Below are 12,723 nucleotides of genomic sequence, written 5' to 3'. Positions count from 1 at the left end.
CCAGTGGTCTCCAAATTCCAGCCCAGGAGCCGGATGTGGCTCTTTGCTTGCCTCCCCACTGACACCATTGATGAGGCACTATTCCTTCCATTGATGCTTATGAAATAAAATACAGTGAAGTTTTTCTTAACAAAATTAGTTAAAAAACAAAAAAAACAAAAAACAAAACAAAAAAGTTAAGAGTCGGTTCCCACTGAGGCAGCACGACTGCCTCAGGCGACCGGGATCCGACTTTAGCGGCAACTTGCAAAATGACTTCTAATAGGAGCGACTCAAGTCGACTATACAGAAGGGTTCCATTGCACAGAGCGGGACGCGACTTGTCAGGCGGCTAAGTCGCCTGACGAGTCGCCCCTGTGTGAACCGGCTTTAAAGATTGTGTGTGTTTTTTTTTTTATATACAAGACAAACTAAAGCAACATTTAAAAAGGTGTTCATGCACATCTGCAAAAACAAACAAAAAAAGGAGAGTATAAAAAAGGGATTTAAAGCATAACACTGGGAAAATTTCAAAAAGTTCTCTAATGATCAGACCTGTGCTACAAAGCCCCTCCCCCCCTGCACAGCCATTTGCTGGGAAGACCAGTGGCTGCCGTTTACATTCCCCCAGCTGATGTGTGTGTGTTGCACCAAAATTTCACCCCCCAAAACATATCGAATGGGGCCGAAAGAGAAAAAGTGCCAATAATGGAGCAAAAAAGGGGGCGGAAATGGACCTGTCCATTTCAGGTGTGTCATCCTTGGGGCTCAGAATCCTCCCCTCTCTCACAAAGCCACAATCTCCATGTGTCACAGAGCTAGGTTTGAATTGCCTGGGCCGCAGTGACAATGTCCCGCCTCCTGTGATAGACGGCACACTGATCCAATCCTGGGACATTGAGTCAGTGTGATGTGATCATAGGAGGCGGGACATTGTTACCGCAGCCCGGGCCAATTCAAACCTAGGCAAGCAAGGAGCGCTGGCGAGGGACCTGAGAAGAGGAGGATTGGGGCTGCTCTATGCAAAACCTCTGGACAGAGCAGGTAAGTATAACAGGTTTATTTTATTTTTTTAAACAAGACTTTATCACTTTAAGTTGGTACGCGTAGAGATTTTACTTTATATAGATTTGTACATTTTGTGCCTGCGTGGCTGCTGCTGATTGCACATCAATGTTTACATCTCCCTGAGAGCGGCACAGAATGACTGAAGATTGAGGTCGTTCTGCTCCTGCGCTGCTACTTTCACATTGCTGAGATCTACAGGTAAGCTCTGAATCTGCTAAGCAGCAGCCCATAGGGTCTGTTTTTAGACATGTGTGGGTCGTTTCGCACCGAATTGAAATGCGGACAAATTTTTAAATTATTCTGAAATTTAAATGTATTCAAAAAATTACAATGGTAGTGAATCAGAAATAACAAATCAAAACTTCAAGTGAAATTTGTATTTGAACTCCCGAAGGGAATAAAATAGAATAGAAAATAAGAGGGAGAAGGAATACAACTAAGGTGATGGGGGAAGTGAAGCGAGTCAAGTGGGAGAAGAAATATCAGGAAGATTGTTGTAAAAAATGTTGGATATATATATATTTTCTATTCTAGTCTATTATATTTTGTTCTGTTCTTTTTATTTTCTATTCCTTTTTTGTTTAACAAAAAAAAAGTGTCCTGTTTTTTTTATTTACAAAATAGATAAAAAACTTAAACAATATATATATATTTTGTTTATTTTTGTTTTTTATCTATTTTGTAAATAAAAAAACAGGACACTTTTTTTTGTTAAACAAAAAAAGAATAGAAAATAAAAAGAACAGAACAGAATATAATAGACTAGAATAGAAAATAAAGGATTGGAATAGAAAGAATTAGAAGAAGTACACCTCATGGAAATTTTGGTGACAGTGCAGGATGCACTTGGTCAAAAACCAAAAATGACAGTTTAAATTTTTTTTTTATATATATATATATATATATATATATATATATAGAACTGTATATTTGTCTTTTTAAATAATACCGTAAATTTAACCACTTGCTTACTGGGCACTTAAACCCCCCTCAGTCCCAGACCAATTTTCAGCTTTCAGCGCTGATGCACTTTGAATGACAATTGCGCGGGCATACAACACTGTACCCAAATGAAATTTTTATCATTTTTTTCCCACAAATAGAGCTTTCTTTTGGTGGTATTTAGTTACAGCTCGGAGTTTTATTTTTTGCTAAACAAAAAAAAAAAAATCATGTTTTAATAGTTTGTTATAAAATTTTGCAAACGGGTCATTTTTCTCCTTCATTGAAGTGCGCTGATTAGGCGGCACTGATGGGCTGCATTGGTGGGCACTGATAGGCATAGTTAAGGCGGCACTAATAGGCACAGATAAGGCGGCACCGATGGGCACAGATAAGGTGGCACTGATGGGCAAAGATGGGCACAGATAAGATGGCACGGATGGGTGGCACGGATGGGCACTGATAGGTACCACAGATAGATGGGACTGATGGGCACTGATAGGTGGCTCTGATAGATGGGACTGATGGGCACTGATAGGTGGCTCTGATAGGTGGCACTGCTGGGCACTGATAGGTGGCACTGATAGGCGGCACTGCTGGGCGGCACCTTTGAGGCAGATTGTGGGCACTGTGGGTGGCACTGTGGGCACTATGGGCACTGACGGGGGGCACTTAGTTTTATTCAGGATGGCACTGCGGGAGGCAGGTGGGCACTGGCAGGTGGTCCCTTGTATTGCTGGCCGTGATCGGGACTGATGTCCCGATCACGGCCGCCGGTGATCGGCTTTTTTTTTTCTCCTCGCGCTGTCAGCGCGAGGAGGAATAATAGCCAATTACCGGCTCCGTTCTATCACATGATCAGCTGTCATTGGCTGACAGCTGATCACGTGATAAGGGGTCGGGATCGACCCCTTGCACGGATCGGTGATTAGGCGAGTCTCATGGACTCGCCGATCACAGGGGGCGCGCAGGCTGCTCGTACACGGGACGACGTCAATAGACGTAGTCCTGGAAATGTAGGTCCGCGCTAATGCCGTCATTTGGCAATAGCGCGGATCCCAAGTGGTTAAATATGAATTTATCGTCAGCTATTATTGGAACTTAAGTGCAAGGAAAGCATGAAAAAAAAAAAAAAAAAAAAAAAAAAAAAAAACACACGTATCCCTTTCAATTCTATGCATTTCTTCACACTGGTCTGTTGCGCTTCCGGTGTGGCATTTAAAATCCTGCTTGCTGCATTTTTGTTAAAATAAATAATAAAAAAAATAAAGTACCACACACACACACACACACACACACACACACACACACACACACACACACACAACACAGCAAGAACCCATCATTAAACGCACCCATGTTACATTTTTGATGCGCTTTTTTTAATCACGACATATTAAGCAAAAACAAACAAAACACACCTTAAGCACAGTAAAATTGCGGTAAAATCTTGTGCGTTTTTTCTGTGCCATTATCAACAACTTTTTCTCTTATCAGCCAAATGCCTTTAACACCATTTTCAGCTGTACGGTTTTGGCGGCCAAAATTTCAGTGCATCTCTAGAAAGAATATAACCTGAAATGTCTGAAATTCGCATTTCCAATAGAATACGTTTGAATAGAATAAAATAGAAATAGTTTTCAGAAATTCGAATTGACTATAATAGAAAAAGAAAGAACAGAATAGAAATTTCGACAGTCAATGTTGACACACACAGTACTGAATTTGATTGATGGATCAACTGCAGTGCAACCAGACTGCCCATAGATGGATTGAAATTAAGCTGATCCCTGCTGAACTGGCCAAAAATTTTGATCCATCTATGGTCGGCCCTTTTTGAATTAGTGTAAGGCAGGGATATGCAATTAGCGGACCTCCAGCTGTTGCAGAACTACAAGTCCCATGAGGCATAGCAAGACTGACGGCCACAAGCATGACACCCAGAGGCAGAGGCATGATAGAACTTGTAGTTCTGCAACAGCTGGAGGTCCGCTAATTGCATATCCCTGGTGTAAGGGCTCAAATGTTTACTATAGCTGGCAGTCACAATGATCATTCAAGCAGGAGCCACCCTAAAGGGCTATTGCTGACAGAATGGGGCTTTAGAGGACAGTGCAGTCTGGTGAGGCTCATGTGGGAACACGGGCACAGGACGGTATAAGGATGTGCCATCATCAGGCATTAAAAAAAAAAAAAAAAAAAAAAAAAAAAAAAAAAACACACCCCACACACACACCTTGTTCTAGAAGCCCCAAACAGTCCAACCCAAGTTTTGATTTTTAAGAAAGTTGAGTGCAGGAATACCCGCTGGGTGCAAAAACATTCGTAGCAATTAGAGCTTGTTTACCTGCATTTTTCTACAAAAAATAAAAAATAAAAAAAACACACACACACACACACACACACACACACACACACACACACAGGAAGCCGATTGGGTTCTATGCAGTGTCGCAATCAGCCTATCTTTGTCTATGCTTCGTACACAGGATGGGATAAGCAGGCAAAAAATACCACTTTCAGAGAAATTGTCTGATAATCCGATTGTTCGTACACAGCTTTCGAAAGCCTATCACGACAGTTCATCTGAAAACATCCGGGAGGAACGAGCATTATATTTTTTCCTCGTACCATAACAGAACAAACATTTTTTTGTGTAATTAGTATAGTAGGGGGAAAAAAAAACCCTCACATAACACACGTGTGACCAATACCACGAAAGAATACATAACTTCTGAAGTTGTGTGAGAAATTTTCTAATTTTAGTAACCTACCTAGACCAGCATGCAAAAATAAATAAAACACACACACACACACACACACACACACACACACACACAGGATGAGCATTTGTCCAATATCCTCAACATTGTGTATTGGGCATACACTATATGAAAAAAAATCTATAAAAAATAAATAAATAAAATCGGCCAAACCCATTTTCAAAGAACGAAAATTCGGCCGTGAGAGCAAACGATAGTATTGACCTATAAATCATTCAGTAATAAATGTATACATTTTTTGTTTGTTTTGTTCACATATACCTAGTGCAAACACATTAACATTTTAAGTTATCTTTTGGCAGAAAATTTCCAAACTTGTCCTTTGTTTTTTCAGCCCAAAAACATCCAAACAATTTTCAATTGTGCCCACTAACTGGCAAAAAAAATAAAAAAAAAACAACTGGCCAAATAACCTAATTTTGGCCAATTTTTCGTATAGTGTATGGCCAGCATAAGGATAATTTTCAAGCGTAGGACTGGGCAAACACAGGTGTTTTGTGTTAGCTCGATTAGTTGTCCATGACTGCTGCACATACATAGCGATGCATTTTTAGTGTTTTTTTTGTAGATTTGCACTACAGTGCATTTACCATGGTTTCATATAGAACACGTTCCGTAGTGCAAATCTGCAAAATGCACTAAAAATGCCTAGGTGTGAATGAGGCCTAAGGCCTGGTCCACACCTATGCATTTTTAGTGCATTTTCAGTTTTGCAGAAACACACTACAGTCCATTTAACTTGGTTTCCTATGAATGTAGTTCACATCTATGCATTTTATGGACAGGACCAGGGACTTTTTTTCTGGCGTTTGGTTCCATAAAAACTTTATTGGCTCAAAAACCTGTATCGAAAAATGCAAACTGCAACCTGCATTAGGTGTGAACCAGGCCTTAGAGCAGTGATGGTGAACTTTGGCACTGCAGATGTTTTGGAACTACATTTCCTATGATGCTCATGCACTCCCACATGCTTTACTCTATTGTTCCCTATGCACAGCATACTGACCTGTTCTCTCCCAATCAAAAGTCCATATTTCACTCACAGAAAGCCGATCACCCAGTTCTCTTCTTCCGCTTTACTCCTGCTTCCTCCTCACTCCCCTGGCACATCCCCGCGTGCGAATGTCCGTCTCTCTCCCAGCACTACATACTGACTCCACTGCACTCCAGGCGTCCGGCCTGAACCTCCTGAAGCCCTCCTTGACTTCTTTCTTTACTCTCCCGAGCACCCAGGCCCTCTGTCCGTGCTCAGACCCTCTGGCCCCTCCCCCCTTAGAAGCATGTGACCTTCGTTTATATAGGAGACCTCCTTTCGACCACACAAATTAATGATTGGTCAGGACTCCCACATAAACTACCATTCAGGTTTCAGCCCATCCTCTCCTCCTGGTCCAGTTCACCATCAGGTATGTGTACCAGCAGGTGTATTCTAAACACTTCCAACCCAGAATCAAAACAACCAGGCCTGGCTAAAAATTTACCTACACTAGATCCTACACCACCAATTGCACAATATCACACCTACCCTTATGTCGAGGGCACTACACCTAATATACATACACACACACATATATTCCCTCGATCAATCGTTCATTTCTTTTGATCGATCAAAATACTCACCTCTCCGTCGGCTTCTGGGTCTTCGGGGAGTTCCGGTGACATCACGGACATGGACGTCACCAGACTCCTCCCCCCTTCCCCAAGTGTCTCTGTCTGCCAACGAAGGGAAGGGGTCTGGTGATGTCAAAGTTCTGATTGAATGCAACATGTACAGGGAGGAGCTACGCATGACGTCACCCGCTGCTGCCCTACAGAACTAACACGATTGTTGGCTTTACATGCTGTGTTTTTATCATCTTTATGTGAGTAGTTTATGTTTGAATACAAAAATGTTATCTTATATTTAAGTGGTGAGTACTTAGATCTTTTCTTTCTACCCATGACCTGGCGTCCTTGCTGAGATCTAAGGAGACGTGAGAGAAGTTTATGGTCCGTGTTAACCATTTTGATACCCACTTACATGACCACCTGTTTGCACAGGGGTCCATGCCATAAGGTGAGAGTGATTAGTTAGACCGGAGGTGGAGGGATTGTCACGCTACTGTGGAGAAAAAAAAAATTTAAAAATTTTTTAAAAAAGGCTTACGTCAGTGCTACAGTTTGAATTTAAAACGTATTTGTGTGAACTGTGAAGTTAAGTCATGGATTGTGGAAACTAACTAGTGTCGGGTGATTGTATATAGTGTATACCACATTTACCACTGACTAATGCAAAGCTGCAATGCAAGGAGATCAGCTAAAAGTAGTTGGATCTGTATGTGCGTTATAATTAATCGAATTATATTATTATTAGTCAGTTAATCTAATTATATTATTATTACCGTATATACTCGAGTATAGGTCGATCCGAATATAAGCCGAGGCACCTAATTTACCACAAAAATGGGAAAACTTATTGACTCGTGTATAAGCCGAGGGTGAGACATGCCTGTCCATCCCTGTGTGTCCGCCCATCCCTGTGTGTCCGCCCATCCCTGTGTGTCCGCCCATCCCTGTGTGTCCGCCCATCCCTGTGTGTCCGCCCATCCCTGTGTGTCCGCCCATCCCTGTGTGTCCGCCCATCCCTGTGTGCTTCTGCACATACGGCGGCCATGCCAGGATCGCCGCACCTCTTCTCGTCTGACAGACGGCGGCCATTCCACTGTTCAAAAGCCGCACCTCCGTCTGCGATAGGCGGAACGCTCAATTTCCCAGCAGTCTGTGTTCCGCCTATCACGGACATCCTCTCATCCTCGTCCGTAGTATGAGGATGAGCGGATGTCCGTGATAGGCGGACCACTGACTGCTGGGAAATTGAGTGTTCCGCCTATCACAGACAGGGAGGCGCGGCTTTTGAATAGTTGAATGGCCGCCGTCTGTCTGCTCGACACGCTGATCGGGTAGACAGACGGCGGTGACTCGAGTATAAGCCGAGGGGGCACTTTCAGCCTAAAAAAAAAAAAAAAAAAAAAAAAAAAAAGAGGCTGAAAATCTCGGCTTATACTCGAGTATATACGGTAGTCAATAAAAATTATTTGATTAATCAAACACGAAAATTTTAATCAGAAACAGTGAATAATATATATATATATATATATATATATATATATATTTTTTTTTTTTTTCTGTGATGGTAGGGGCAGAATTTGGTGTAAACGTGAAGGCATGGATCCATCCTGCCTTGTATCAATGGTTCAAGCTGATGGTGTGGGGGGATATTTTTCTTGGCACACTTTGGGCCCCTTAGTACCAATTGAGTATCATTTAAATGCCACGGTCTACCCAAGTATTGTTGCTGACCATGTCCATTCCTTTTGACTACAGTGTACCCATCTTCTGATGGCTCCTTCCAGCAGGATAATGCACCATGTCATAAAGCTCCAATCATCTAATCACTGGACTCCAATGGCCTCCACAGTCACCAGATCTCCATCTAATAAAGCACCTTTGGGATGTGGTGGAATGGGAGATTGGCATCATGGATGTGCAGCTGAAAAATCTGCAACTGTGTGATGCCATCATGTCACTATGGACCAAAATCTCTGAGAAATGTTTCCAACACCTTGTTGAATCTATGCCATGAAGAATGAAGGCAGTTCTGAAGGCAAAAGGGGGTCCAACCCGGTCCTAGAAAGGTGTACCTAATACAGTGGCCTGTGAGTGTACATCGGATGTGCGGTCATTACTCAAACACAAATCTCGGCACAATCATTACATAAACCCACACAACTTGCTTTACAGAATGTATACAAATGTGTCAGATCACATTGAAACAAGGTTTCCAGGTGCAGGAAAGGCACATGTGTATGGAAGGAGATTGCTGAATCATCTTTGGAAGAGAAACAAATGTGCATAATAATTAAATCTTTTTTTAGATATAAAAAAAATAAAGGCATTATGGGTTACAATTAATTGCATCGATTATTAAAACACAACTAGAGTAACTAAGAAAATGTCACTAGGTGGCCATTCAGGTGTCCTGTTTTTACATGTGAATCCAGAAATAGTCATCAAAAAGATGACCTCATCAGTCTGCTTCTGCTCATTCACCGTCCAATCACTGACTGGGCTTTGAAAAACTTCAGAACTGGATGGACAGAAATACAAATCCTTTGGCAGGTAAAACGGTTTCTATACATGCATTTTATTTGTGTATTTTGCCAGTTTAAACGTAAAATAACTGAACTATTTCAGCAACACAGATTGGGCTGTCTGGAAACACCTGCCGCAGGCCCGGTACACATCAGCGCGTCTCGGAAAGCATGACAAAACCGCACAGAAAATGTGTGCTTTGCTGCACATTTTGGAAAGGTGTCACAAATGCACCATCACATGTGCTATTCATGGTTATCGGCACTCTAAGCATTGGCCGCAGATGTGCGTTTGCCACATGGTAAATGCACTAAAATGCTCAGTATAAAAAAAAAACGCCACGCTCCATGCCAAAAAAGGTTTAGCGCTCCTTTGGGGCACTTGTGTGTAGGGCAGCCCATTCAAGTGAATGGGCTGCCCTATGTGCAAAGAGTAGAAACACACAAAAAAAAAACACACACAACGCAGGAACGCAAGTTCCCGCTACCCTTAGATGTGAATGGTGCCCAAGTACTCTCTTTCCTGCAGATTCGTATGACCTTCCTTATGTAAATCAACAATACTGTGAAATCTCTACAGAGTGATGTCTTATATCCACCAATAGTTCAAGTCAGGAGAGAAATACCTCTCAGATTATGATCAGTGCACAGTGGGGAGCGCAGCAAAACTCAAGCTGGATCAGAAGCCAGAGCTCACAATAGTATTTTGGCTGCACACCAAACACTACATATTACAGCAAAATTTAAGGGAGCTTTATTGTGGTCATCGTAGAAGGGTATACTGTTACAGAACCATGCAAGGTCCCCTTTATTAGGGACCAGTGACAGCTCTCAGTCAGACTGAGCGGTTGAAGCCCAAAGACAAATCAGTAGAAATCCTTGCCTTCGCCAGCTCAAGATGCCACACAACACCTCTGTCAGCTTAGGACAGTGATGGCGAACCTTGGCACCCCAGATGTTTTGGAACTACATTTCCCATGATGATCCACTACACTGCAGAGTGCCAGAGCATCATGGGAAATGTAGTTCCAAAACATCTGGGGTGCCAAGGTTCACCATCACTGGCTTAGGACATCACCTAGCGCCTGTGCCATCTCAGACCAGACCGCCCACAAAAAAAATAAAAACAAAACATACACAAATAAAACTTCAGCCTGGCTAAGCAAATCCAGAACTTACCCATGCCTTCACCAGATCAGAATGTCTCCAACATCCCAAACCTTGACTAAATCAGAACCCTTGCATTCCAGCACCAGCTCAGGAAGTCCAAAAACCTAATCCGGCTGAGAACCCTTTTCTTATTAAATTAAGTCATAACCTTTGCCTGTCTCAGCCATATCAGACCACAATCGTACCAACTCCAGATCAGAACATATCCCTGTCTCAGCTTTATCAGGACCTTGGCCTTTCTTCCCCAGATCAGAGCATCCCAACCTCCCAAACCTTGACCAGATCAAAACTATTGCCTTACTCCATCAGCTTAGTAAGTCCCCATACCTCAGCCAGCTGAGAACCCTTGCCTTTTTTCCACAAGATCAAAATTTTTGCCTGTCTCAGCCATACCAAAAAAATTTTAAGCATCATTTAGATCAGAATCCATCTGTTTCAGCTAGACCAGAACCTACCCAAGCCTCCACCAGATCAGAACTGTTGCCATACCGCACCAGCTCAGAAAGTCCCCAAACCTCAGCCAGCTGAAAACACTTGCCTTTCTCCCCAGATGTTCCCATCCTCTCAAAACCTCCACCAGCTCAGAAAATCCTCAAACCTCAGCCAGCCATAACCTTGGCCTTCTTCCACCAGATCAGAACCTTGGCCTTTTTCTACCAGATAAGAACCTTTTGCCTGTCTAAATTAAATCAGAAAATACCCAAGCCTCCACCAGACCAGGGCTTTGCTTCAAGCCTTCCACCAGATCAGAACATCCAAACCTCACCAGATCAAGACTTTTGCCTTATCCACCAGCTCATGCCCGGTACACTCGATCGGAAAATCGTCCGCAAAATACAGACTTTGGAGCGACCGTACGATAATCTGATCATTAGTACATAGCTGATCAGCACAGCTCATCCGATATTATTTGATCGGACATTTACGGAAAAAAAAAAATTGTACAACGCTAGATAGTTCGATTTGTGTGTAATCAGTACATCTGTCGTTCCAAAAATGCATTACAACACATGACATCACTTCCAAAATTTTATTCTGCCAAATTTTCGTGACTTTAGCAAATTCATCAGATTCGATCTGAGATTAGCATGCAAAACATGGACGATCATTCGTCTAATAATCTCATCATGTATACCAGGCTTGAGAACACTTGCCTTCTTCCACCAAAACAGAACTTCTGCCTGTCTACACCAAATCAGAACCTACCCAGGATCTCTACCATATCCTCAAGCCTCAAAACCAAGACACTGCTTTATAAAAATGTTCAGCATATTCCCCAACCTCCTACTTTTCTGGGGGGTTTTTTCGCCTTGGTCTGGATCAACTGTGGGTTTAGGATTTGGTATATGGGGGTGTATGATATTTTTTATTTATATGGCTGAACTAGATGGACTTGTGTCTTTTTTCAACCTAACTATATAACCTCAACCAGATCAGAGCTCTTGCCATACCCCACCAGCTGCAAAAGTCCCCAAACCTAAGCCAGCTCATGACCTTAGCCTATCTTCCACCAGATCAAAACCTTTTGCCTGTCTACATTAGATCAAAACATAACCAAGCCTCCACCACCTACTCCAGCCTTCATCAGATCTGGGCTTTGCTCCCACCAGATTAGAACTCTTGCCTTATCCACCAGATCAGAAAGTCCCCAAACATCAGGCAACTCATAACCTCTGCCTTCTTCCACCACTAGATCAGAACCTACCCAGGAACCCCACTATGTCCTTCAGCCTTCCCCAGACCAGGACTTTGCTTCCACCAGCTCAGAACATACCCCGATCCTGAGCTCCTCTCCAGGTGGGATCTCTCCATCAGGAGGACACATAGCTCAGTGTACCGCGGAGGGTTCCCCCCCACCCACCTTACCTGGCTGAGCCCCGCTTCTCTCCAGCCGATCGCTTTCTCTGGCGGTTCCGATCCAGTCGTCAATCCCAGCTGGGCTCTGTCAGTCCATGCTCACAATGGCTCCTTCCCTCCCTCCCCGCCGAGTCACACCCGACCAACCCGTCTGACAACTTTTCTGTGTGTCTCCGCTGCCGGCCCGGAGACGTCTCACCTGGAGGGGGGACTGGCTGCGGCAAGCAGGGGGGGGGTCACGTGACCTCAGGTAAGGGCAGGGACCGACCGGGGGCTTTAGTGATGGTAATTACCTTCTTCTTCTTCCTCCTCCTCCTGCACAGCCTCCCCCTCCTCTTCCTCCTGGTATTTGAATGTGCTCAGGTTACTCAGTCAAATAAAAGGAGATGAATAAGTATTGTAGGCAAATGTCGGCTGCCTGTGAATCAATAGTATGTACACGCCAGGTGTGTGAATGTGGGGCCCCTGGGTGTGCTGGGTGGGGCCCCTTGCCACCTTCCTGGCTCAGATTTGCAAAGGCTCTGATAATGGCAACAAGGTGACCAATGAGATTAGGACAACCCAAGGTGACCCAAAAAACTAGGAGCCCAATTACATTTTTTGCGGTGCGTAAATGTGCGTTATGTTCTGCATTTATCTGCATGGCACATTAACCTCAGCCCCAAAAAAAAATAGGATATGCTACATAATTTTAACCGCAACTTACTATGTTACATTGTAGCATGCTGCAACACATATGCGCGTTGCCTTAGTTCGTTCAAGATGAACGCTCCACATCGCGGTAACGTATGCAC

The 12,723-nt window shown here is 43.3% G+C and overlaps 1 protein-coding gene across 1 annotated transcript in view; it reads right to left on the bottom strand.

Annotated features, from left to right (window-relative positions):
* LOC143941041 (phospholipid-transporting ATPase IC-like) overlaps positions 1–12,302 on the bottom strand; it is a 150,200-nt gene extending 137,898 nt beyond the window's left edge. Inside the window, 1 exon segment of the mRNA XM_077462950.1 lies at positions 11,939–12,302. The gene's annotated coding sequence lies outside the window, so the exon portion shown is untranslated.
* Positions 12,303–12,723: the final 421 nt, after the last annotated feature.

Source organism: Lithobates pipiens, unplaced genomic scaffold (genome assembly GCF_037356315.1).
Source record: "Lithobates pipiens isolate NorthernLeopardFrog02 unplaced genomic scaffold, aLitPip1_a1.2 Scaffold_3, whole genome shotgun sequence".
NCBI lineage: Eukaryota > Metazoa > Chordata > Amphibia > Anura > Ranidae > Lithobates > Lithobates pipiens.
The sequence above is the reverse complement of the archived record's forward strand: the minus strand, read 5'-3'. Positions and strand labels throughout refer to the sequence as shown.